Source organism: Pseudophryne corroboree, chromosome 11 (assembly GCF_028390025.1).
Source record: "Pseudophryne corroboree isolate aPseCor3 chromosome 11, aPseCor3.hap2, whole genome shotgun sequence".
NCBI lineage: Eukaryota > Metazoa > Chordata > Amphibia > Anura > Myobatrachidae > Pseudophryne > Pseudophryne corroboree.
This window is the reverse complement of record NC_086454.1, coordinates 207,164,471-207,190,362: the sequence shown is the minus strand read 5'-3', so window position 1 is coordinate 207,190,362 and position 25,892 is coordinate 207,164,471. Positions and strand designations below refer to the sequence as shown.

The window sequence follows — 25,892 nt, the reverse complement described above, 5'->3', positions numbered from 1 at the left end:
AATCAATTTGATGTAACTGCTTTACCAACAGTATGTTAATCTTTTCCATTGCTGTTTTGTTGGCTAACTTAAGGAAGATATGCAGTGCATTTGAACCAAAGCAGATGTGTGCTGACAACTTAAATACAAACTCATGTTTGTGTTTTTTCTTTCTTTCTTCCATCCTTTGTAATATCATATTAAATATTAAGGTAGCAGATTATAATCAATGACTATTGACATAAGAAAAAGAAAAAAACAGTAAACAAAGATGCTCCAGGTGAGACTTGAACTCACAACGTCAGCATTGCTCAACAGATACTGTCTTATAAGTACCGCGCGCTGACCAATTGCGCCACTGGAGCACCTAGCAGCATTAGTTGGTTATGCTAGATGTGGACTTTATTCAATACAATCAGTACAGTCATAAGAATTGAAAAAGAAAATCATTTTTGGTGATGAATGATGAGCAACAAACGTACGTGCATGCCAGATGGCACTTGAATAAGCTGTCCACGGTGATAGAAAAGGTTTAAAAAAAACAACAACAATGATATCATAATAAATGTCATATTTTAGCTTCTGTGGTCATTTTTTGCAAGCTAAACACTGCAAGACTGTTGTACAGTTGAAGCAAGGATAAAATATCAACTCTAGTGATGAGACACTTGCTGTAATGACTTCCACCCCAGATGGGACTTGGACCCACAACCACTGGCTTAGGAGGACAGTGATTTATCCATTAGGTCAGTGGTGCTTACTGATGTTCTTATTTAAGACTGTTAGGTTTTTAATAGTCAATTATTTATTTTTGAGGAAAAAGTGAAGTTGTTTACTGTGTTTTTTGCATTACAAAGTCCAGCAAGAAATGTGCTGCTACTATCCAGAGCTGTCAGTATGGATTATCATGCTATATTGCAGAAAATCAATTTGATGCAACTGCTTTACCAACAGTATGTTAATCTTCTCCATTGCTGTTTTGTTGGCTGACTTAAGGAAGATATGCAGTGCATTTGAACCAAAGCAGATGTGTGCTGACAACTTAAATACAAACTCATGTTTGTGTTTTTTCTTTCTTTCTTCCATCCTTTGTAATATCATATTAAATATTAAGGTAGCAGATTATAATCAATGACTACTGACATAAAAAAAGAAAAAAAAACATTAAACAAAGCTGCTCCAGGTGAGGCTTGAACTCACAACCTCTGCATTTCTTAACAGTTACTGTCTTATAAGTACCGCGCGCTGACCAATTGCACCACTGAATCACTACGCATCATTAGTTGGTTATGCTAGATGTGGACTTTATTCAATACAATCAGTACAGTCATAAGAATTGAAAAAGAAAATCATTTTTGGTGATGAATGATGAGCAACAAACGTACGTGCATGCCAGATGGCACTTGAATAAGCTGTCCACGGTGATAGAAAAGGTTTAAAAAAAACAACAACAATGATATCATAATAAATGTCATATTTTAGCTTCTGTGGTCATTTTTTGCAAGCTAAACACTGCAAGACTGTTGTACAGTTGAAGCAAGGATAAAATATCAACTCTAGTGATGAGACACTTGCTGTAATGACTTCCACCCCAGATGGGACTTGGACCCACAACCACTGGCTTAGGAGGACAGTGATTTATCCATTAGGTCAGTGGTGCTTACTGATGTTCTTATTTAAGACTGTTAGGTTTTTAATAGTCAATTATTTATTTTTGAGGAAAAAGTGAAGTTGTTTACTGTGTTTTTTGCATTACAAAGTCCAGCAAGAAATGTGCTGCTACTATCCAGAGCTGTCAGTATGGATTATCATGCTATATTGCAGAAAATCAATTTGATGCAACTGCTTTACCAACAGTATGTTAATCTTCTCCATTGCTGTTTTGTTGGCTGACTTAAGGAAGATATGCAGTGCATTTGAACCAAAGCAGATGTGTGCTGACAACTTAAATACAAACTCATGTTTGTGTTTTTTCTTTCTTTCTTCCATCCTTTGTAATATCATATTAAATATTAAGGTAGCAGATTATAATCAATGACTACTGACATAAAAAAAGAAAAAAAAACATTAAACAAAGCTGCTCCAGGTGAGGCTTGAACTCACAACCTCTGCATTTCTTAACAGTTACTGTCTTATAAGTACCGCGCGCTGACCAATTGCACCACTGAATCACTACGCAGCATTAGTTGGTTATGCTAGATGTGGATTTTATTCAATACAATCAGTACAGTCATAAGAATTGAAAAAGAAAATCATTTTTGGTGATGAATGATGAGCAACAAACGAACGTGCATGCCAGATGGCACTTGAATAAGCTGTCCACGGTGATAGAAAAGGTTTAAAAAAAACAACAACAATGATATCATAATAAATGTCATATTTTAGCTTCGGTGGTCATTTTTTACAAGCTAAACACTGCAAGACTGTTTTACAGTTGAAGCAAGGATAAAATATCAACTCTAGTGATGAGACACTTGCTGTAATGACTTCCACCCCAGATGGGACTTGGACCCACAACCACTGGCTTAGGAGGACAGTGACTTATCCATTAGGTCAGTGGTGCTTACTGATGTTCTTATTTAAGACTGTTAGGTTTTTAATAGTCAATTATTTATTTTTGAGGAAAAAGTGAAGCTGTTTACTGTGTTCTTTGCATTACCAAGTCCAGCAAGAAATGTCCTGGTACTATCCAGAGCTGTCAGTATGGATTATCATGCTATATTGCAGAAAATCAATTTGATGTAACTGCTTTACCAACAGTATGTTAATCTTTTCCATTGCTGTTTTGTTGGCTAACTTAAGGAAGATATGCAGTGCATTTGAACCAAAGCAGATGTGTGCTGACAACTTAAATACAAACTCATGTTTGTGTTTTTTCTTTCTTTCTTCCATCCTTTGTAATATCATATTAAATATTAAGGTAGCAGATTATAATCAATGACTATTGACATAAGAAAAAGAAAAAACAGTAAACAAAGATGCTCCAGGTGAGACTTGAACTCACAACGTCAGCATTGCTCAACAGATACTGTCTTATAAGTACCGCGCGCTGACCAATTGCGCCACTGGAGCACCTAGCAGCATTAGTTGGTTATGCTAGATGTGGACTTTATTCAATACAATCAGTACAGTCATAAGAATTGAAAAAGAAAATCATTTTTGGTGATGAATGATGAGCAACAAACGTACGTGCATGCCAGATGGCACTTGAATAAGCTGTCCACGGTGATAGAAAAGGTTTAAAAAAAACAACAACAATGATATCATAATAAATGTCATATTTTAGCTTCTGTGGTCATTTTTTGCAAGCTAAACACTGCAAGACTGTTGTACAGTTGAAGCAAGGATAAAATATCAACTCTAGTGATGAGACACTTGCTGTAATGACTTCCACCCCAGATGGGACTTGGACCCACAACCACTGGCTTAGGAGGACAGTGATTTATCCATTAGGTCAGTGGTGCTTACTGATGTTCTTATTTAAGACTGTTAGGTTTTTAATAGTCAATTATTTATTTTTGAGGAAAAAGTGAAGTTGTTTACTGTGTTTTTTGCATTACAAAGTCCAGCAAGAAATGTGCTGCTACTATCCAGAGCTGTCAGTATGGATTATCATGCTATATTGCAGAAAATCAATTTGATGCAACTGCTTTACCAACAGTATGTTAATCTTCTCCATTGCTGTTTTGTTGGCTGACTTAAGGAAGATATGCAGTGCATTTGAACCAAAGCAGATGTGTGCTGACAACTTAAATACAAACTCATGTTTGTGTTTTTTCTTTCTTTCTTCCATCCTTTGTAATATCATATTAAATATTAAGGTAGCAGATTATAATCAATGACTACTGACATAAAAAAAGAAAAAAAAACATTAAACAAAGCTGCTCCAGGTGAGGCTTGAACTCACAACCTCTGCATTTCTTAACAGTTACTGTCTTATAAGTACCGCGCGCTGACCAATTGCACCACTGAATCACTACGCAGCATTAGTTGGTTATGCTAGATGTGGATTTTATTCAATACAATCAGTACAGTCATAAGAATTGAAAAAGAAAATCATTTTTGGTGATGAATGATGAGCAACAAACGAACGTGCATGCCAGATGGCACTTGAATAAGCTGTCCACGGTGATAGAAAAGGTTTAAAAAAAACAACAACAATGATATCATAATAAATGTCATATTTTAGCTTCGGTGGTCATTTTTTACAAGCTAAACACTGCAAGACTGTTTTACAGTTGAAGCAAGGATAAAATATCAACTCTAGTGATGAGACACTTGCTGTAATGACTTCCACCCCAGATGGGACTTGGACCCACAACCACTGGCTTAGGAGGACAGTGACTTATCCATTAGGTCAGTGGTGCTTACTGATGTTCTTATTTAAGACTGTTAGGTTTTTAATAGTCAATTATTTATTTTTGAGGAAAAAGTGAAGCTGTTTACTGTGTTCTTTGCATTACCAAGTCCAGCAAGAAATGTGCTGGTACTATCCAGAGCTGTCAGTATGGATTATCATGCTATATTGCAGAAAATCAATTTGATGTAACTGCTTTACCAACAGTATGTTAATCTTTTCCATTGCTGTTTTGTTGGCTAACTTAAGGAAGATATGCAGTGCATTTGAACCAAAGCAGATGTGTGCTGACAACTTAAATACAAACTCATGTTTGTGTTTTTTCTTTCTTTCTTCCATCCTTTGTAATATCATATTAAATATTAAGGTAGCAGATTATAATCAATGACTATTGACATAAGAAAAAGAAAAAAACAGTAAACAAAGATGCTCCAGGTGAGACTTGAACTCACAACGTCGGCATTGCTCAACAGATACTGTCTTATAAGTACCGCGCGCTGACCAATTGCGCCACTGGAGCACCTAGCAGCATTAGTTGGTTATGCTAGATGTGGACTTTATTCAATACAATCAGTACAGTCATAAGAATTGAAAAAGAAAATCATTTTTGGTGATGAATGATGAGCAACAAACGTACGTGCATGCCAGATGGCACTTGAATAAGCTGTCCACGGTGATAGAAAAGGTTTAAAAAAAACAACAACAATGATATCATAATAAATGTCATATTTTAGCTTCTGTGGTCATTTTTTGCAAGCTAAACACTGCAAGACTGTTGTACAGTTGAAGCAAGGATAAAATATCAACTCTAGTGATGAGACACTTGCTGTAATGACTTCCACCCCAGATGGGACTTGGACCCACAACCACTGGCTTAGGAGGACAGTGATTTATCCATTAGGTCAGTGGTGCTTACTGATATTCTTATTTAAGACTGTTAGGTTTTTAATAGTCAATTATTTATTTTTGAGGAAAAAGTGAAGTTGTTTACTGTGTTTTTTGCATTACAAAGTCCAGCAAGAAATGTGCTGCTACTATCCAGAGCTGTCAGTATGGATTATCATGCTATATTGCAGAAAATCAATTTGATGCAACTGCTTTACCAACAGTATGTTAATCTTCTCCATTGCTGTTTTGTTGGCTGACTTAAGGAAGATATGCAGTGCATTTGAACCAAAGCAGATGTGTGCTGACAACTTAAATACAAACTCATGTTTGTGTTTTTTCTTTCTTTCTTCCATCCTTTGTAATATCATATTAAATATTAAGGTAGCAGATTATAATCAATGACTACTGACATAAAAAAAGAAAAAAAAACATTAAACAAAGCTGCTCCAGGTGAGGCTTGAACTCACAACCTCTGCATTTCTTAACAGTTACTGTCTTATAAGTACCGCGCGCTGACCAATTGCACCACTGAATCACTACGCAGCATTAGTTGGTTATGCTAGATGTGGATTTTATTCAATACAATCAGTACAGTCATAAGAATTGAAAAAGAAAATCATTTTTGGTGATGAATGATGAGCAACAAACGAACGTGCATGCCAGATGGCACTTGAATAAGCTGTCCACGGTGATAGAAAAGGTTTAAAAAAAACAACAACAATGATATCATAATAAATGTCATATTTTAGCTTCGGTGGTCATTTTTTACAAGCTAAACACTGCAAGACTGTTTTACAGTTGAAGCAAGGATAAAATATCAACTCTAGTGATGAGACACTTGCTGTAATGACTTCCACCCCAGATGGGACTTGGACCCACAACCACTGGCTTAGGAGGACAGTGACTTATCCATTAGGTCAGTGGTGCTTACTGATGTTCTTATTTAAGACTGTTAGGTTTTTAATAGTCAATTATTTATTTTTGAGGAAAAAGTGAAGCTGTTTACTGTGTTCTTTGCATTACCAAGTCCAGCAAGAAATGTGCTGGTACTATCCAGAGCTGTCAGTATGGATTATCATGCTATATTGCAGAAAATCAATTTGATGTAACTGCTTTACCAACAGTATGTTAATCTTTTCCATTGCTGTTTTGTTGGCTAACTTAAGGAAGATATGCAGTGCATTTGAACCAAAGCAGATGTGTGCTGACAACTTAAATACAAACTCATGTTTGTGTTTTTTCTTTCTTTCTTCCATCCTTTGTAATATCATATTAAATATTAAGGTAGCAGATTATAATCAATGACTATTGACATAAGAAAAAGAAAAAAACAGTAAACAAAGATGCTCCAGGTGAGACTTGAACTCACAACGTCGGCATTGCTCAACAGATACTGTCTTATAAGTACCGCGCGCTGACCAATTGCGCCACTGGAGCACCTAGCAGCATTAGTTGGTTATGCTAGATGTGGACTTTATTCAATACAATCAGTACAGTCATAAGAATTGAAAAAGAAAATCATTTTTGGTGATGAATGATGAGCAACAAACGTACGTGCATGCCAGATGGCACTTGAATAAGCTGTCCACGGTGATAGAAAAGGTTTAAAAAAAACAACAACAATGATATCATAATAAATGTCATATTTTAGCTTCTGTGGTCATTTTTTGCAAGCTAAACACTGCAAGACTGTTGTACAGTTGAAGCAAGGATAAAATATCAACTCTAGTGATGAGACACTTGCTGTAATGACTTCCACCCCAGATGGGACTTGGACCCACAACCACTGGCTTAGGAGGACAGTGATTTATCCATTAGGTCAGTGGTGCTTACTGATGTTCTTATTTAAGACTGTTAGGTTTTTAATAGTCAATTATTTATTTTTGAGGAAAAAGTGAAGTTGTTTACTGTGTTTTTTGCATTACAAAGTCCAGCAAGAAATGTGCTGCTACTATCCAGAGCTGTCAGTATGGATTATCATGCTATATTGCAGAAAATCAATTTGATGCAACTGCTTTACCAACAGTATGTTAATCTTCTCCATTGCTGTTTTGTTGGCTGACTTAAGGAAGATATGCAGTGCATTTGAACCAAAGCAGATGTGTGCTGACAACTTAAATACAAACTCATGTTTGTGTTTTTTCTTTCTTTCTTCCATCCTTTGTAATATCATATTAAATATTAAGGTAGCAGATTATAATCAATGACTACTGACATAAAAAAAGAAAAAAAAACATTAAACAAAGCTGCTCCAGGTGAGGCTTGAACTCACAACCTCTGCATTTCTTAACAGTTACTGTCTTATAAGTACCGCGCGCTGACCAATTGCACCACTGAATCACTACGCAGCATTAGTTGGTTATGCTAGATGTGGATTTTATTCAATACAATCAGTACAGTCATAAGAATTGAAAAAGAAAATCATTTTTGGTGATGAATGATGAGCAACAAACGAACGTGCATGCCAGATGGCACTTGAATAAGCTGTCCACGGTGATAGAAAAGGTTTAAAAAAAACAACAACAATGATATCATAATAAATGTCATATTTTAGCTTCGGTGGTCATTTTTTACAAGCTAAACACTGCAAGACTGTTTTACAGTTGAAGCAAGGATAAAATATCAACTCTAGTGATGAGACACTTGCTGTAATGACTTCCACCCCAGATGGGACTTGGACCCACAACCACTGGCTTAGGAGGACAGTGACTTATCCATTAGGTCAGTGGTGCTTACTGATGTTCTTATTTAAGACTGTTAGGTTTTTAATAGTCAATTATTTATTTTTGAGGAAAAAGTGAAGCTGTTTACTGTGTTCTTTGCATTACCAAGTCCAGCAAGAAATGTGCTGGTACTATCCAGAGCTGTCAGTATGGATTATCATGCTATATTGCAGAAAATCAATTTGATGTAACTGCTTTACCAACAGTATGTTAATCTTTTCCATTGCTGTTTTGTTGGCTAACTTAAGGAAGATATGCAGTGCATTTGAACCAAAGCAGATGTGTGCTGACAACTTAAATACAAACTCATGTTTGTGTTTTTTCTTTCTTTCTTCCATCCTTTGTAATATCATATTAAATATTAAGGTAGCAGATTATAATCAATGACTATTGACATAAGAAAAAGAAAAAAACAGTAAACAAAGATGCTCCAGGTGAGACTTGAACTCACAACGTCGGCATTGCTCAACAGATACTGTCTTATAAGTACCGCGCGCTGACCAATTGCGCCACTGGAGCACCTAGCAGCATTAGTTGGTTATGCTAGATGTGGACTTTATTCAATACAATCAGTACAGTCATAAGAATTGAAAAAGAAAATCATTTTTGGTGATGAATGATGAGCAACAAACGTACGTGCATGCCAGATGGCACTTGAATAAGCTGTCCACGGTGATAGAAAAGGTTTAAAAAAAACAACAATGATATCATAATAAATGTCATATTTTAGCTTCTGTGGTCATTTTTTGCAAGCTAAACACTGCAAGACTGTTGTACAGTTGAAGCAAGGATAAAATATCAACTCTAGTGATGAGACACTTGCTGTAATGACTTCCACCCCAGATGGGACTTGGACCCACAACCACTGGCTTAGGAGGACAGTGATTTATCCATTAGGTCAGTGGTGCTTACTGATGTTCTTATTTAAGACTGTTAGGTTTTTAATAGTCAATTATTTATTTTTGAGGAAAAAGTGAAGTTGTTTACTGTGTTTTTTGCATTACAAAGTCCAGCAAGAAATGTGCTGCTACTATCCAGAGCTGTCAGTATGGATTATCATGCTATATTGCAGAAAATCAATTTGATGCAACTGCTTTACCAACAGTATGTTAATCTTCTCCATTGCTGTTTTGTTGGCTGACTTAAGGAAGATATGCAGTGCATTTGAACCAAAGCAGATGTGTGCTGACAACTTAAATACAAACTCATGTTTGTGTTTTTTCTTTCTTTCTTCCATCCTTTGTAATATCATATTAAATATTAAGGTAGCAGATTATAATCAATGACTACTGACATAAAAAAAGAAAAAAAAACATTAAACAAAGCTGCTCCAGGTGAGGCTTGAACTCACAACCTCTGCATTTCTTAACAGTTACTGTCTTATAAGTACCGCGCGCTGACCAATTGCGCCACTGGATCACTACGCAGCATTAGTTGGTTATGCTAGATGTGGATTTTATTCAATACAATCAGTACAGTCATAAGAATTGAAAAAAGAAAATAATTTTTGTTGATGAATGATGAGCAACAAACGAACATACATGCCAGATGGCACTTGAATAAGCTGTCCACGGTGATAGAAAAGGTTTAAAAAAAACAACAACAATGTTATCATAATAAAGGTCATATTTTAGCTTCTGTGGTCATTTTTTGCAAGCTAAACACTGCAAGACTGTTGTACAGTTGAAGCAAGGATAAAATATCAACTCTAGTGATGAGACACTTGCTGTAATGACTTCCACCCCAGATGGGACTTGGACCAACAACCACTGGCTTAGGAGGACAGTGATTTATCCATTTGGTCAGTGGTGCTTACTGATGTTCTTATTTAAGACTGTTAGGTTTTTAATAGTCAATTATTTATTTTTGAGGATAAAGTGAAGCTGTTTACTGTGTTCTTTGCATTACCAAGGCCAGCAAGAAATGTGCTGGTACTATCCAGAGCTGTCAGTATGGATTATCATGCTATATTGCAGAAAATCAATTTTATGCAACTGCTTTACCAACAGTATGTTAATCTTTTCCATTGCTGTTTTGTTGGCTGACTGAAGGAAGATATGCAGTGCATTTGAACCAAAGCAGGTGTGTGCTGACAACTTAAATACAAACTCATGTTTGTGTTTTTTCTTTCTTTCTTCCATCCTTTGTAATATCATATTAAATATTAAGGTAGCAGTTTATAATCAATGACTACTGACATAAGAAAAAGAAAAAAACAGTAAACAAAGCTGCTCCAGGTGAGGCTTGAACTCACAACCTCAGCATTGCTCAACAGAGACTGTCTTATAAGTACCGCACGCTGACCGATTGTGCCGCTGGAGCACTTAGCAGCATCAGTTGGTTATGCTAGATGTGGATTTTATTCAATACAATCAGTACAGTCATAAGAATTGAAAAAGAAAATAATTTTTGGTGATGAATGATGAGCAACAAACGATCGTGCATGCCAGATGGCACTTGAATAAGCTGTCCACGGTCATAGAAAAGGTTTAAAAAAAACAACAACAATGTTATCATAATAAATGTCATATTTTAGCTTCTGTGGTCATTTTTTGCAAGCTAAACACTGCAAGACTGTTGTACAGTTGAAGCAAGGATAAAATATCAACTCTAGTGATGAGACACTTGCTGTAATGACTTCCAACTTAGACGGGACTTAAATCCCAATACCACTGGCTTAGGAGAACAGTGCCTTATCCATTATGCCAGTGGTGCTTACTGATCTCCTTATTTAAAACTGATAGGTTTTTAATAGTCAATTATTTATTTTTGAGAAAAAGTGAAGCTGTTTACTGTGTTCTTTGCATTACCAAGTCCAGCAAGAAATGTGCTGGTACTATCCAGAGCTGTCAGTATGGATTATCATGCTATATTGCAGAAAATCAATTTGATGCAACTGCTTTACCAACAGTATGTTAATCTTCTCCATTGCTGTTTTGTTGGCTGACTTAAGGAAGATATGCAGTGCATTTGAACCAAAGCAGATGTGTGCTGACAACTTAAATACAAACTCATGTTTGTGTTTTTTCTTTCTTTCTTTCTTCCATCCTTTGTAATATCATATTAAATATTAAGGTAACAGATTATAATCAATGACTATTGACATAAAAAAAGAAAAAAAACATTGAACAAAGCTGCTCCAGGTGAGGCTTGAACTCACAACTTCGGCATTGCTCAACAGATACTGTTTTATAAGTACCGCGCGCTGACCAATTGCGCCACTTGATCACTACACAGCATTAGTTGGTTATGCTAGATGTGGATTTTATTCAATACAATCAGTACAGTCATAAGAATTGAAAAAGAAAATCATTTTTGGTGATGAATGATGAGCAACAAACGAACGTGCATGCCAGATGGCACTTGAATAAGCTGTCCACGGTGATAGAAAAGGTTTAAAAAAAACAACAACAATGATATCATAATAAATGTCATATTTTAGCTTCTGTGGTCATTTTTTACAAGCTAAACACTGCAAGACTGTTTTACAGTTGAAGCAAGGATAAAATATCAACTCTAGTGATGAGACACTTGCTGTAATGACTTCCACCCCAGATGGGACTTGGACCCACAACCACTGGCTTAGGAGGATAGTGACTTATCCATTAGGTCAGTGGTGCTTACTGATGTTCTTATTTAAGACTGTTAGGTTTTTAATAGTCAATTATTCATTTTTGAGGAAAAAGTGAAGCTGTTTACTGTGTTCTTTGCATTACCAAGTCCAGCAAGAAATGTGCTGGTTCTATTCAGAGCTGTCAGTATGGATTATGATGCTATATTGCAGAAAATCAATTTGATGTAACTGCTTTACCAACAGTATGTTAATGTTTTCCATTGCTGTTTTGTTGGCTAACTGAAGGAAGATATGCAGTGCATTTGAACCAAAGCAGATGTGTGCTGACAACTTAAATACAAACTCATGTTTGTGTTTTTTCTTTCTTTCTTCCATCCTTTGTAATATCATATTAAATATTAAGGTAGCAGATTATAATCAATGACTATTGACATAAGAAAAAGAAAAAAAACATTAAACAATGCTGCTCCAGGTGAGGCTTGAACACACAACCTCGGCATTGCTCAACAGATACTGTCTTATAAGTACCGCGCGCTGACCTATTGCGCCACTGGAGCACTTAGCAGCATCAGTTGGTTATGCTAGATGTGGATTTTATTCTATACAATCAGTACAGTCATAAGAATTGAAAAAGAAAATAATTTTTGTTGATGAATGATAAGCAACAAACGAACATACATGCCAGATGGCACTTGAATAAGCTGTCCACGGTGATAGAAAAGGTTTAAAAAAAACAACAACAATGTTATCATAATAAATGTCATATTTTAGCTTCTGTGGTCATTTTTTGCAAGCTAAACACTGCAAGACTGTTGTACAGTTGAAGCAAGGATAAAATATCAACTCTAGTGATGAGACACTTGCTGTAATGACTTCCACCCCAGATGGGACTTGGACCAACAACCACTGGCTTAGGAGGACAGTGATTTATCCATTTGGTCAGTGGTGCTTACTGATGTTCTTATTTAAGACTGTTAGGTTTTTAATAGTCAATTATTTATTTTTGAGGATAAAGTGAAGCTGTTTACTGTGTTCTTTGCATTACCAAGGCCAGCAAGAAATGTGCTGGTACTATCCAGAGCTGTCAGTATGGATTATCATGCTATATTGCAGAAAATCAATTTTATGCAACTGCTTTACCAACAGTATGTTAATCTTTTCCATTGCTGTTTTGTTGGCTGACTGAAGGAAGATATGCAGTGCATTTGAACCAAAGCAGGTGTGTGCTGACAACTTAAATACAAACTCATGTTTGTGTTTTTTCTTTCTTTCTTCCATCCTTTGTAATATCATATTAAATATTAAGGTAGCAGTTTATAATCAATGACTACTGACATAAGAAAAAGAAAAATACAGTAAACAAAGCTGTTCCAGGTGAGGCTTGAACTCACAACCTCAGCATTGCTCAACAGATACTGTCTTATAAGTACCGCACGCTGACCGATTGTGCCGCTGGAGCACTTAGCAGCATCAGTTGGTTATGCTAGATGTGGATTTTATTCAATACAATCAGTACAGTCATAAGAATTGAAAAAGAAAATAATTATTGGTGATGAATGATGAGCAACAAACGATCGTGCATGCCAGATGGCACTTGAATAAGCTGTCCACGGTCATAGAAAAGGTTTAAAAAAAACAACAACAATGTTATCATAATAAATGTCATATTTTAGCTTCTGTGGTCATTTTTTGCAAGCTAAACACTGCAAGACTGTTGTACAGTTGAAGCAAGGATAAAATATCAACTCTAGTGATGAGACACTTGCTGTAATGACTTCCAACTCAGACGGGACTTAAATCCCAATACCACTGGCTTAGGAGAACAGTGCCTTATCCATTATGCCAGTGGTGCTTACTGATCTCCTTATTTAAAACTGATAGGTTTTTAATAGTCAATTATTTATTTTTGAGAAAAAGTGAAGCTGTTTACTGTGTTCTTTGCATTACCAAGTCCAGCAAGAAATGTGCTGGTACTATCCAGAGCTGTCAGTATGGATTATCATGCTATATTGCAGAAAATCAATTTGATGCAACTGCTTTACCAACAGTATGTTAATCTTCTCCATTGCTGTTTTGTTGGCTGACTTAAGGAAGATATGCAGTGCATTTGAACCAAAGCAGATGTGTGCTGACAACTTAAATACAAACTCATGTTTGTGTTTTTTCTTTCTTTCTTTCTTCCATCCTTTGTAATATCATATTAAATATTAAGGTAACAGATTATAATCAATGACTATTGACATAAAAAAAGAAAAAAAACATTGAACAAAGCTGCTCCAGGTGAGGCTTGAACTCACAACTTCGGCATTGCTCAACAGATACTGTTTTATAAGTACCGTGCGCTGACCAATTGCGCCACTGGATCACTACACAGCATTAGTTGGTTATGCTAGATGTGGATTTTATTCAATACAATCAGTACAGTCATAAGAATTGAAAAAGAAAATCATTTTTGGTGATGAATGATGAGCAACAAACGAACGTGCATGCCAGATGGCACTTGAATAAGCTGTCCACGGTGATAGAAAAGGTTTAAAAAAAACAACAACAATGATATCATAATAAATGTCATATTTTAGCTTCTGTGGTCATTTTTTACAAGCTAAACACTGCAAGACTGTTTTACAGTTGAAGCAAGGATAAAATATCAACTCTAGTGATGAGACACTTGCTGTAATGACTTCCACCCCAGATGGGACTTGGACCCACAACCACTGGCTTAGGAGGATAGTGACTTATCCATTAGGTCAGTGGTGCTTACTGATGTTCTTATTTAAGACTGTTAGGTTTTTAATAGTCAATTATTCATTTTTGAGGAAAAAGTGAAGCTGTTTACTGTGTTCTTTGCATTACCAAGTCCAGCAAGAAATGTGCTGGTACTATTCAGAGCTGTCAGTATGGATTATGATGCTATATTGCAGAAAATCAATTTGATGTAACTGCTTTACCAACAGTATGTTAATCTTCTCCATTGCTGTTTTGTTGGCTGACTTAAGGAAGATATGCAGTGCATTTGAACCAAAGCAGATGTGTGCTGACAACTTAAATACAAACTCATGTTTGTGTTTTTTCTTTCTTTCTTTCTTCCATCCTTTGTAATATCATATTAAATATTAAGGTAACAGATTATAATCAATGACTATTGACATAAAAAAAGAAAAAAAACATTGAACAAAGCTGCTCCAGGTGAGGCTTGAACTCACAACTTCGGCATTGCTCAACAGATACTGTTTTATAAGTACCGCGCGCTGACCAATTGCGCCACTGGATCACTACACAGCATTAGTTGGTTATGCTAGATGTGGATTTTATTCAATACAATCAGTACAGTCATAAGAATTGAAAAAGAAAATCATTTTTGGTGATGAATGATGAGCAACAAACGAACGTGCATGCCAGATGGCACTTGAATAAGCTGTCCACGGTGATAGAAAAGGTTTAAAAAAAACAACAACAACAATGATATCATAATAAATGTCATATTTTAGCTTCTGTGGTCATTTTTTACAAGCTAAACACTGCAAGACTGTTTTACAGTTGAAGCAAGGATAAAATATCAACTCTAGTGATGAGACACTTGCTGTAATGACTTCCACCCCAGATGGGACTTGGACCCACAACCACTGGCTTAGGAGGATAGTGACTTATCCATTAGGTCAGTGGTGCTTACTGATGTTCTTATTTAAGACTGTTAGGTTTTTAATAGTCAATTATTCATTTTTGAGGAAAAAGTGAAGCTGTTTACTGTGTTCTTTGCATTACCAAGTCCAGCAAGAAATGTGCTGGTACTATTCAGAGCTGTCAGTATGGATTATGATGCTATATTGCAGAAAATCAATTTGATGTAACTGCTTTACCAACAGTATGTTAATGTTTTCCATTGCTGTTTTGTTGGCTAACTGAAGGAAGATATGCAGTGCATTTGAACCAAAGCAGATGTGTGCTGACAACTTAAATACAAACTCATGTTTATGTTTTTTCTTTCTTTCTTCCATCCTTTGTAATATCATATTAAATATTAAGGTAGCAGATTATAATCAATGACTATTGACATAAGAAAAAGAAAAAAACATTAAACAATGCTGCTCCAGGTGAGGCTTGAACTCACAACCTCGGCATTGCTCAACAGATACTGTCTTATAAGTACCGCACGCTGACCAATTGCGCCACTGGAGCACTTAGCAGCATCAGTTGGTTATGCTAGATGTGGACTTTATTCAATACAATCAGTACAGTCATAAGAATTGAAAAAGAAAATCATTTTTGGTGATGAATGATGAGCAACAAACGAACGTGCATGCCAGATGGCACTTGAATAAGCTGTCCACGGTGATAGAAAAGGTTTTAAAAAAAATAACAACAATGATATCATAATAAATGTCATATTTTAGCTTCTGTGGTCATTTTTTACAAGCTAAACACTGCAAGACTGTTTTACAGTTGAAGCAAGGATAAAATATAAACTCTAGTGATGAGACACTTGCTGTAATGACTTCCACCCCAGATGGGACTTGGACCAACAACCTCTGGCTTAGGAGGACAGTGATTTATCCATTATGCCAGTGGTACTTACTGATGTTCTTATTTAAGACTGTTAGGTTTTTAATAGTCAATTATTTATTTTTGTGGAAAAATTGAAGCTGTTTACTGTGTTCTTTGCATTACCAAGTCCAGCAAGAAATGTGCTGGTACTATCCAGAGCTGTCAGTATGGATTATCATGCTATATTGCAGAAAATCAATTTGATGCAACTGCTTTACCAACAGTATGTTAATCTTTTCCATTGCTGTTTTGTTGGCTGACTGAAGGAAGATATGCAGTGCATTTGAACCAAAGCAGATGTGTGCTGACAACTTAAATACAAACTCATGTTTGTGTTTTTTCTTTCTTTCTTCCATCCTTTGTGTTTTTTCTTTCTTTCTTCCATCTTTTGTAATATCATATTCAATATTAAGGTAGCAGATTATAATAAATGACTATTGACATAAGAAAAAGAAAAAAAACAGTAAACAAAGCTGCTCCAGGTGAGGCTTGAACTCACAACCCCAGCATTGCTCAACAGATACTGTCTTATAAGTACCGCACGCTGACCGATTGCGCCGCTGGAGCACTTAGCAGCATCAGTTGATTATGCTAGATGTGGATTTTATTCAATACAATCAGTACAGTCATAAGAATTGAAAAAGAAAATAATTTTTGGTGATGAATGATGAGCAACAAACGAACGTGCATGCCAGATGGCACTTGAATAAGCTGTCCACGGTGATAGAAAAGGTTTAAAAAAACAACAACAATGTTATCATAATAAATGTCATATTTTAGCTTCTGTGGTCATTTTTTGCAAGCTAAACACTGCAAGACTGTTGTACAGTTGAAGCAAGGATAAAATATCAACTCTAGTGATGAGACACTTGCTGTAATGACTTCCAACTCAGACGGGACTTAAATCCCACAACCACTGGCTTAGGAGAACAGTGCCTTATCCATTATGCCAGTGGCGCTTACTGATCTCCTTATTTAAGACTGATAGGTTTTTAATAGTCAATTATTTATTTTTGAGGAAAAAATGAAGCTGTTTACTGTGTTCTTTACATTACCAAGTCCAGCAAGAAATGTGCTGGTACTATCCAGAGCTGTCAGTATGGATTATCATGCTATATTGCAGAAAATCAATTTGATGTAACTGCTTTACCAACAGTAAGTTAATCTTTTCCATTGCTGTTTTGTTGGCTGACTGAAGGAAGATATGCAGTGCATTTGAACCAAAGCAGATGTGTGCTGACAACTTAAATGCACAATCATGTTTGTGTTTTTTCTTTCTTTCTTCCACCCTTTGTAATATCATATTAAATATTAAGGTAGCAGTTAATAATCAATGACTATTGACATAAGAAAAAGAAAAAAACAGTAAACAAAGCTGCTCAAGGTGAGGCTTGAACTCACAACCTCAGCATTGCTCAACAGATACTGTCTTATAAGTACAGCGTGCTGAACAATTGCGCCGCTGGAGCACTTAGCAGCATCAGTTGGTTATGCTAGATGTGGACTTTATTCAATACAATCAGTACAGTCATAAGAATTGAAAAAGAAAATCATTTTTGGTGATGAATGATGAGCAACAAACGAAAGTGCATGCCAGATGGCACTTGAATAAGCTGTACACGGTGATAGAAAAGGTTAAAAAAAAAAAACAACAACAATGATATCATAATAAATGTCATATTTTAGCTTCTGTGGTCATTTTTTACAAGCTAAACACTGCAAGACTGTATTACAGTTGAAGCAAGGATAAAATATCAACTCTAGTGATGAGACACTTGCTGTAATGACTTCCACCCCAGATGGGACTTGGACCCACAACCACTGGCTTAGGAGGACAGTGACTTATCCATTATGCCAGTGGTGCTTACTGATGTACTTATTTAAGACTGCTTTACCAACAGTAAGTTAATCTTTTCCATTGCTGTTTTGTTGGCTGACTGAAGGAAGATATGCAGTGCATTTGAACCAAAGCAGATGTGTGCTGACAACTTAAATACAAACTCATGTTTGTGTTTTTTTTTCTTTCTTTCTTCCATCCTTTGTAATATCATATTAAATATTAAGGTAGCAGATTATAATCAATGACTATTGACATAAGAAAAAGAAAAAAAACAATAAAAAAAGCTGCTCTAGGTGAGGCTAGAACTCACAAGCTCGGCAGTGCTCAACAGATACTGTCTTATAAGAACCGCGCACTGAACAATTGCGCCACTGGAGCAATTAGCAGTATCAGTTGGTTATGCTAGACGTGGACTTTATTCAATACAATCACTACAATCATAAGAATTGAAAAATAAAATCATTTTTGGTGATGAATGATGATAAACAAATGAATGTGCATGCCAGATGGCACTTGAATAAGCTGTCCACGGTGATAGAAAAGGTTTAAAAAAAACAACAACAATGTTATCATAATAAATGTCATTTTTTGCTTCTGTGGTCATTTTTTGCAAGCTAAACACTGCAAGACTGTTGTACAGTTGAAGCAAGGATAAAATATCAACTCTACTGATGAGACACTTGCTGTAATGACTTCCAACTCAGACGGGACTTAAACCCACAACTACTGGCTTAGGAGAACAGTGCCTTATCCATTATGCCAGTGGTGCTTACTGATGTCCTTATTTAAGACTGATAGGTTTTTAATAGTCAATTATTTATTTTTGAAAAAGTGAAGCTGGATAATGTGTTCTTTGCATTACCAAGTCCAGCAAGAAATGTGCTGGTACTATCCAGAGCTGTCAGTATGGATTATCATGCTATATTGCAGAAAATCAATTTGATGCAACTGCTTTACCAATAGTATGTTAATCTTTTCCATTGCTGTTTTGTTGGCTGACTGAAGGAAGATATGCAGGGCATTTGATCCAAAGCAGATGTGTGCTGACAACTTAAATGCACAATCATGTTTGTGTTTTTTCTTTCTTTCTTCCATCCTTTGTAATATCATATTAAATATTAAGGTAGCAGTTTATTATCAATGACTATTGACATAAGAAAAAGAAAAAAACAGTAAAAAATGCTGCACCAGGTGAGGCTTGAACTCACAACCTCAGCATTGCTCAACAGATACTGTCTTATAAGTACCGCACGCTGACCGATTGCGCCGCTGGAGCACTTAGCAGCATCAGTTGGTTATGCTAGATGTGGATTTTATTCAATACAATCAGTACAGTCATAAGAATTGAAAAAGAAAATCATTTTTGGTGATGAATGATGAGCAACAAACGAACGTGCATGCCAGATGGCACTTGAATAAGCTGTCCGCGGTGATAGAAAAGGTTTAAAAAAACAACAACTATGTTATCATAATAAATGTCATATTTTAGCTTCTGTGGTCATTTTTTGCAAGCTAAACACTGCAAGACTGTTGTACAGTTGAAGCAAGGATAAAATATCAACTCTAGTGATGAGACACTTGCTGTAATGACTTCCAACTCAGACGGGACTTAAATCCCACAACCACTGGCTTAGGAGAACAGTGCCTTATCCATTATGCCAGTGGTGCTTACTGATCTCCTTATTTAAGACTGATAGGTTTTTAATAGTCAATTATTTATTTTTGAGGAAAAAATGAAGCTGTTTACTGTGTTCTTTGCATTACCAAGTCCAGCAAGAAATGTGCTGGTACTATCCAGAGCTGTCAGTATGGATTATCATGCTATATTGCAGAAAATCAATTTGATGTAACTGCTTTACCAACAGTATGTTAATCTTTTCCATTGCTGTTTTGTTGGTTGACTGAAGGAAGATATGCAGTGCATTTGAACCAAAGCAGATGTGTGCTGACAACTTAAATACAAACTCATGTTTGTGTTTTTTTTTTCTTTCTTTCTTCCATCCTTTGTAATATCATATTAAATATTAAGGTAGCAGATTATAATCAATGACTATTGACATAAGAAAAAGAAAAAAAAACAGTAAAAAAAGCTGCTCCAGGTGAGGCTTGAACTCAAAACATCGGCATTGCTCAACAGATACTGTCTTATAAGTACCGCGCACTGAACAATTGCGCCACTGGAGCAATTAGCAGCATCTGTTGGTTATGCAAGATGTGGACTTTATTCAATACAATCAGTACAGTCATAAGAATTGAAAAAGAAAATCATTTTTGGTGATGAATGATGATAAACAAATGAATGTGCATGCCAGATGGCACTTGAATAAGCTGTCCACGGTGATAGAAAAGGTTTAAAAAAAACAACAACAATGTTATCATAATAAATGTCATTTTTTGCTTCTGTGGTCATTTTTTGCAAGCTAAACACTGCAAGACTGTTGTACAGTTGAAGCAAGGATAAAATATCAACTCTACTGATGAGACACTTGCTGTAATGACTTCCACCCCAGATGGGACTTGGACCCACAACCACTGGCTTAGGAGGACAGTGATTTATCCATTAGGTCAGTGGTGCTTACTGATGTTCTTATTTAAGACTGTTAGGTTTTTAATCGTCAATTATTTATTTTTGAGGAAAAAGTGAAGCTATTTACTGTGTTCTTTGCATTACCAAGTCCAGCAAGAAATGTGCTGGTACTATCCAGAGCTGTCAGTATGGATTATCATGCTATATTGCAGAAAATCAATTTGATGTAACTGCTTTACCAACAGTATGTTAATCTTTTCCATTGCTGTTTTGTTGGCTGACTGAAGGAAGATATGCAGTGCATTTGAACCAAAGCAGATGTGTGCTGACAACTTAAATGCACAATCATGTTTGTGTTTTTTCTTTCTTTCTTCCACCCTTTGTAATATCATATTAAATATTAAGGTAGCAGTTAATAATCAATGACTATTGACATAAGAAAAAGAAAAAAACAGTAAACAAAGCTGCTCAAGGTGAGGCTTGAACTCACAACCTCAGCATTGCTCAACAGATACTGTCTTATAAGTACAGCGTGCTGAACAATTGCGCCGCTGGAGCACTTAGCAGCATCAGTTGGTTATGCTAGATGTGGACTTTATTCAATACAATCAGTACAGTCATAAGAATTGAAAAAGAAAATCATTTTTGGTGATGAATGATGAGCAACAAACGAAAGTGCATGCCAGATGGCACTTGAATAAGCTGTACACGGTGATAGAAAAGGTTAAAAAAAAAAAAACAACAACAATGATATCATAATAAATGTCATATTTTAGCTTCTGTGGTCATTTTTTACAAGCTAAACACTGCAAGACTGTATTACAGTTGAAGCAAGGATAAAATATCAACTCTAGTGATGAGACACTTGCTGTAATGACTTCCACCCCAGATGGGACTTGGACCCACAACCACTGGCTTAGGAGGACAGTGACTTATCCATTATGCCAGTGGTGCTTACTGATGTACTTATTTAAGACTGTTAGGTTTTTAATAGTCAATTATTTATTTTTGAGAAAAAGTAAAGCTGTTTACTGTGTGCTTTGCATTACCAAGTCCAGTAAGAAATGTGCTGGTACTATCCAGAGCTGTCAGTATGGATTATCATGCTATATTGCAGAAAATCAATTTGATGCAACTGCTTTACCAACAGTATGTTAATCTTTTCCATTGCTGTTTTGTTGGCTGACTGAAGGAAGATATGCAGTGCATTTGAACCAAAGCAGGTGTGTGCTGACAACTTAAATGCACAATCATGTTTGTGTTTTTTCTTTCTTTCTTCCATCCTTTGTAATATCATATTAAATATTAAGGTAGCAGTTTATAATCAATGACTATTGACATAAGAAAAAGAAAAAAACAGTAAACAAAGCTGCTCCAGGTGAGGCTTGAACTCATAACCTCAGCATTGCTCAACAGATACTGTCTTATAAGTACCGCGTGCTGACCGATTGCGCCGCTGGAGCACTTAGCAGCATCAGTTGGTTATTCTAGATGTGGATTTTATTCAATACAATCAGTACAGTCATAAGAATTGAAAAAGAAAATAATTTTTGGTGATGAATGATGAGCAACAAACGAACGTGCATGCCAGATGGCACTTGAATAAGCTGTCCACGGTGATAGAAAAGGTTTAAAAAAAAACAACAACAATGTTATCATAATAAATGTCATATTTTAGCTTCTGTGGTCATTTTTTGCAAGCTAAACACTACAAGACTGTTGTACAGATGAAGCAAGGATAAAATATCAACTCTAGTGATGAGACACTTGCTGTAATGACTTCCAACTCAGACGGGACTTAAATCCCACAACCACTGGCTTAGGAAAACAGTGCCTTATCCATTATGCCAGTGGTGCTTACTGATCTCCTTATTTAAGACTGATAGATTTTTAATAGTCAATTATTTATTTTTGAGAAAAAGTGAAGCTGTTTACTGTGTTCTTTGCATTACCAAGTCCAGCAAGAAATGTGCTGGTACTATCCAGAGCTGTCAGTATGGATTATCATGCTATATTGCAGAAAATCAATTTGATGCAACTGCTTTACCAACAGTATGTTAATCTTTTCCATTGCTGTTTTGTTGGCTGACTTAAGGAAGATATGCAGTGCATTTGAACCAAAGCAGATGTGTGCTGACAACTTAAATACAAACTCATGTTTGTGTTTTTTTTTTCTTTCTTTCTTCCATCCTTTGTAATATCATATTAAATATTAAGGTAGCAGATTATAATCAATGACTATTGACATAAGAAAAAGAAAAAAAAACAGTAAAAAAAGCTGCTCCAGGTGAGGCTTGAACTCAAAACCTCGGCATTGCTCAACAGATACTGTCTTATAAGTACCGCGCACTGAACAATTGCGCCACTGGAGCAATTAGCAGCATCTGTTGGTTATGCAAGATGTGGACTTTATTCAATACAATCAGTACAGTCATAAGAATTGAAAAAGAAAATCATTTTTGGTGATGAATGATGATAAACAAATGAATGTGCATGCCAGATGGCACTTGAATAAGCTGTCCACGGTGATAGAAAAGGTTTAAAAAAAACAACAACAATGTTATCATAATAAATGTCATTTTTTGCTTCTGTGGTCATTTTTTGCAAGCTAAACACTGCAAGACTGTTGTACAGTTGAAGCAAGGATAAAATATCAACTCTACTGATGAGACACTTGCTGTAATGACTTCCAACTCAGACGGGACTTAAACCCACAACTACTGGCTTAGGAGAACAGTGCTTTATCCATTATGCCAGTGGTGCTTACTGATGTCCTTATTTAAGACTGATAGGTTTTTAATAGTCAATTATTTATTTTTGAAAAAGTGAAGCTGTTTAATGTGTTCTTTGCATTACCAAGTCCAGCAAGAAATGTGCTGGTACTATCCAGAGCTGTCAGTATGGATTATCATGCTATATTGCAGAAAATCAATTTGATGCAACTGCTTTACCAACAGTATGTTAATCTTTTCCATTGCTGTTTTGTTGGCTGATTTAAGGAAGATATGCAGTGCATTTGAACCAAAGCAGATGTGTGCTGACAACTTAAATGCACAATCATGTTTGTGTTTTTTCTTTCTTTCTTCCATCCTTTGTAATATCATATTAAATATTAAGGTAGCAGTTTATAATCAATGACTAGTGACATAAGAAAAAGAAAAAAAGAATAAACAAAGCTGTGCCAGGTGAGGCTTGAACTCACAACCTAAGCATTGCTCAACAGATACTATCTTATAAGTACCGCACGCTGACCGATTGCGCCGCTGAAGCACTTAGCAGCAAAAATTGATTATGCTAGATGTGGATTTTATTCAATACAATCAGTACAGTCATAAGAATTGAAAAAGAAAATCATTTTTGGTGATGAATGATGAGCAACAAACGAACGTGCATGCCAGATGGCACTTGAATAAGCTGTCCACGGTGATAGAAAAGGTTTAAAAAAAACAACAACAATGTTATCATAATAAATGTCATATTTTAGCTTCTGTGGTCATTTTTTGCAAGCTAAACACTGCAAGACTGTTGTACAGTTGAAGCAAGGATAAAAGATCAACTCTAGTGATGAGACACTTGCTGTAATGACTTCCACCCCAGATGGGACTTGGACCCACAACCACTGGCTTAGGAGGACAGTGACTTATCCATTATGCCAGTGGTTCTTACTGATGTACTTATTTAAGACTGTTAGGTTTTTAAAAGTCAATTATTTATTTTTGAGAAAAAGTAAAGCTGTTTACTGAGTGATTTGCATTACCAAGTCCAGCAAGAAATGTGCTGGTACTATCCAGAGCTGTCAGTATGGATTATCATGCTATATTGCAGAAAATCAATTTGATGTAACTGCTTTACCAACAGTATGTTAATTTTTTCCATTGCTGTTTTGTTGGCTGACTGAAGGAAGATATGCAGTGCATTTGAACCAAAGCAGATGTGTGCTGACAACTTAAATACAAACTCATGTTTGTGTTTTTTCTTTCTTTCTTCCATCCTTTGTAATATCATATTAAATATTAAGGTAGCAGATTATAATCAATGACTATTGACATAAGAAAAAGAAAAAAAACAGTAAACAAAGCTGCTCCAGGTGAGGCTTGAAATCACAACCTCGGCATTGCTCAACAGATACTGTTTTATAAGTACCGCGCGCTGACCAATTTTGCCACTGGATCACTTAGCAGCATTAGTTGGTTAGGCTAGATGTGGATTTTATTCAATACATTCAGTACAGTCATAAGAATTGAAAAAGAAAATCATTTTTGGTGATGAATGATGAGCAACAAACGAACGTGCATGCCAGATGGCACTTGAATAAGCTGTCCATGGTGATAGAAAAGGTTTAAAAAAAACAACAACAATGATATCATAATAAATGTCATATTTTAGCTTCTGTGGTCATTTTTTACAAGCAAAACACTGCAAGACTGTTTTACAGTTGAAGCAAGGATAAAATATCAACTCTAATGATGAGACACTTGCTGTAACGACTTCCACCCCAGATGGGACTTGGACCCACAACCACTGGCTTAGGAGGACAGTGACTTATCCATTAGGTCAGTGGTGCTTACTGATGTTCTTATTTAAGACTGTTAGGTTTTTAATAGTCAATTATTTATTTTTGAGGAAAAAGTGAAGCTGTTTACTGTGTTCTTTGCATTACCAAGTCCAGCAAGAAATGTGCTGGTACTATCCAGTGCTTTCAGTATGGATTATCATGCTATATTGCAGAAAATCAATTTGATGTAACTGCTTTACCAACAATATGTTAATCTTTTCCATTGCTGTTTTGTTGGCTGACTGAAGGAAGATATGCAGTGCATTTGAACCAAAGCAGATGTGTGCTGACAACTTAAATACAAACTCATGTTTGTGTTTTTTCTTTCTTTCTTCCATCCTTTGTAATATCATATTAAATATTAAGGTAGCAGTTTATAATCAATGACTATTGACATAAGAAAAAGAAAAAAACAGTAAACAATGCTGCGCCAGGTGAGGCTTGAACTCACAACCTCAGCATTGCTCAACAGATACTGTCTTATAAGTACCGCACGCTGACCGATTGCGCCGCTGGAGCACTTAGCAGCATCAGTTGGTTATGCTAGATGTGGATTTTATTCAATACAATCAGTACAGTCAGAAGAATTGAAAAAGAAAATAATTTTTGGTGATGAATGATGAGCAACAAACGAACGTGCATGCCAGATGGCACTTGAATAAGCTGTCCACGGTAATAGAAAAGGTTTAAAAAAACAACAACAATGTTATCATAATAAATGTCATATTTTAGCTTCTGTGGTCATTTTTTGCAAGCTAAACACTGCAAGACTGTTGTACAGTTGAAGCAAGGATAAAATATCAACTCTAGTGATGAGACACTTGCTGTAATGACCTCCAACTCAGACGGGACTTAAATCCCACAACCACTGGCTTAGGAGAACAGTGCCTTATCCATTATGCCAGTG

At 35.9% G+C, this 25,892-nt stretch overlaps 6 non-coding genes across 6 annotated transcripts; all 6 read right to left on the bottom strand.

The window, feature by feature from the left end:
- Positions 1 to 251: 251 nt before the first annotated feature.
- On the bottom strand, positions 252 to 344 carry TRNAI-UAU (transfer RNA isoleucine (anticodon UAU)). The gene is given in 2 exon segments: positions 252 to 287; positions 307 to 344. It is a non-coding gene; the product is annotated as a tRNA-Ile (tRNA).
- A 2,614-nt stretch (positions 345 to 2,958) lies between these two features.
- Positions 2,959 to 3,051, bottom strand: TRNAI-UAU (transfer RNA isoleucine (anticodon UAU)). Its single transcript is given in 2 exon segments — positions 2,959 to 2,994; positions 3,014 to 3,051. It is a non-coding gene; the product is annotated as a tRNA-Ile (tRNA).
- A 1,712-nt stretch (positions 3,052 to 4,763) lies between these two features.
- TRNAI-UAU (transfer RNA isoleucine (anticodon UAU)) lies at positions 4,764 to 4,856 on the bottom strand. Its single transcript is given in 2 exon segments — positions 4,764 to 4,799; positions 4,819 to 4,856. It is a non-coding gene; the product is annotated as a tRNA-Ile (tRNA).
- A 1,712-nt stretch (positions 4,857 to 6,568) lies between these two features.
- On the bottom strand, positions 6,569 to 6,661 carry TRNAI-UAU (transfer RNA isoleucine (anticodon UAU)). Its single transcript is given in 2 exon segments — positions 6,569 to 6,604; positions 6,624 to 6,661. It is a non-coding gene; the product is annotated as a tRNA-Ile (tRNA).
- A 1,712-nt stretch (positions 6,662 to 8,373) lies between these two features.
- Positions 8,374 to 8,466, bottom strand: TRNAI-UAU (transfer RNA isoleucine (anticodon UAU)). The gene is given in 2 exon segments: positions 8,374 to 8,409; positions 8,429 to 8,466. It is a non-coding gene; the product is annotated as a tRNA-Ile (tRNA).
- A 7,138-nt stretch (positions 8,467 to 15,604) lies between these two features.
- Positions 15,605 to 15,697, bottom strand: TRNAI-UAU (transfer RNA isoleucine (anticodon UAU)). The gene is given in 2 exon segments: positions 15,605 to 15,640; positions 15,660 to 15,697. It is a non-coding gene; the product is annotated as a tRNA-Ile (tRNA).
- Between the last annotated feature and the right edge of the window lie 10,195 nt (positions 15,698 to 25,892).